Genomic DNA, 1,998 nt, shown 5'->3' with positions numbered 1-1,998 from the left:
GGGAATATGGAATGGGAATAAGATGGAGAACTGTTAGCTATAAAAACTAAAAAGGGGAGGGGGTTTCAGTTAAAGTGTCTTCCCTAAACAAGTTCGTTAACCTTTTATTTATTGAAACATTTAGATGGAGTCATTAATGAACGTCAGAGCGTTTCTGAAACTACTCCTGCCTTATCTCCTACAATGACACCGGAAAACGATCTAGCTGGGTCATCTTCAACATTACGCGAAAACGTACAAGCTGAGCCATCGTCTTCGAGAACACAAAACGTTCAAGCTGGGCCATCTTCTTCAAGAACACATGAAAATCTTGAAGCTGGGCCATCTTCTTCAAGAACACATGAAAATGTTGAAGCTGGGCCATCTTCTTCAAGAGCACATGAAAACGTTCAAGCTGGGCCATCTTCTTCAAGAACTCACGAAAACACTCTAGCTGACCAGTCTATAATGCCCCAGTATGCTCAGTTGCTATTTTGTGACAATGATTTTTCCGACACAGACTTAGATGACAACATGGTTTCCAATACTAATTTCGTTGAAGATGATGATTGCGTTAATGATTTGGAAGCCGCGCAAACAAAGATCCAATGCATTCTTGTGGATTTAGCTTCAAACATTAACCAGGCAAAGTCTTCAAGTTTTAACATTAATCGCAGAAATGATCTTGAGCATGCGATTAGAGGATTCCGTAAGAAAACGTTTAACCCAAGTTATCGACTATTCGTCAAATTTTGTGATGATAAAGGTCCTGGCGGGGCAATTGATCTAGGTGGTCCCACCAGGGAATTTTTGAGACTCTTACTCAAATCAATGCTCCAATGCGAAATTTTCGAGGGACCGCCAAACTCTCTATATCTAACTCTTAACAGAAAAGCGCTGGATTCAGACCTATATTATTACGTCGGCTTAGCCATCGCCGTTTGCCTTGTCCATGGTGGTCCGGCCCCACGATGTTTTTCGGAAGTTCTATATAACATGAATACAAGTGATCAACCTCGCATGAAAATGAAACTTTCGGATATTCAGGACTATGATCTACGATCAAAAATTGAGTCGATTCAAAATTCTAGGTCACTGGAAGAGTTACAAGACGCAGCGGAAAATATCTCGGATATTCGCAGTGTAACTGGAACAATGTACCCAATCCTGTCACTAATTGATAAATCACGGCTAGTAGATGATTTGCTGAATTTCTACCTTAATGTGAGAAATAGAGAAGGTTTGAGTCGGCTCTTAGACGGCCTTACAACCCTGGGGCTTTTAGAGGAGGTAAAGAAACGCCCGAATCATTTCAGATTACTATTTATGAAACCAGAAATTCCAATACGCTTAACATCGGAGAGTTTCCAAATACTGTTCTGTCAAATGTTATTTTCTGAAGGCAACCGCGGTGATGTTGAGAAAAACATTCTTCCGTATTGGTTTGATTATCTCGAATATGTTGAGGATGAAGACTCTCCAGTTAACTTCAAAGATGTATTGGTATTTTTTACTGGTTTGGAAGAGGAACCTCCCTTGGGATTTACGCCTCATTTATCTGTTGGTTTTCTACATGACGAACCAGATTTTCCCTACCCTAAAGCAAATACATGCGCATTAAAAATTTTGTTACCAGTTAAATACATAAATTATGAAGATTTCAGAAGCGCAATGGACTTCGGTATTTTAAACAGTGATGGATTTGGAGTCCCATAAAAGTTAACCAGAAATCCTTGTTATTTCTTTCAGACCAGGTTTCTAAATAAAATTGATCAGACAAATATGATAGTACTTGTAGCTACTAGTTCGAATAATAGATTTTATCCCGTCAGTATGTTTTAATTAATTTTCAGGTTGCCATTTTAAAAGATGTCGTCAAAATCAAACCAAAAAAACCATCTAAAATACGGGTTTGCCAGTTTGCCACAATACCTGGAAAAGTCAGGGAATTTGAAAATGGATGTGTAATATCAGGGAGACGTCAAGGGATTTTAAAACTCTCATAAAAGTCAGGGAATT

This window comes from Phalangium opilio, unplaced genomic scaffold (genome assembly GCF_054372755.1).
Source record: "Phalangium opilio isolate 3A_F unplaced genomic scaffold, DU_Popi_V2 ptg000059l_1, whole genome shotgun sequence".
Classification (NCBI taxonomy): domain Eukaryota; kingdom Metazoa; phylum Arthropoda; class Arachnida; order Opiliones; family Phalangiidae; genus Phalangium; species Phalangium opilio.
The sequence above is the reverse complement of the archived record's forward strand: the minus strand, read 5'-3'. Positions refer to the sequence as shown.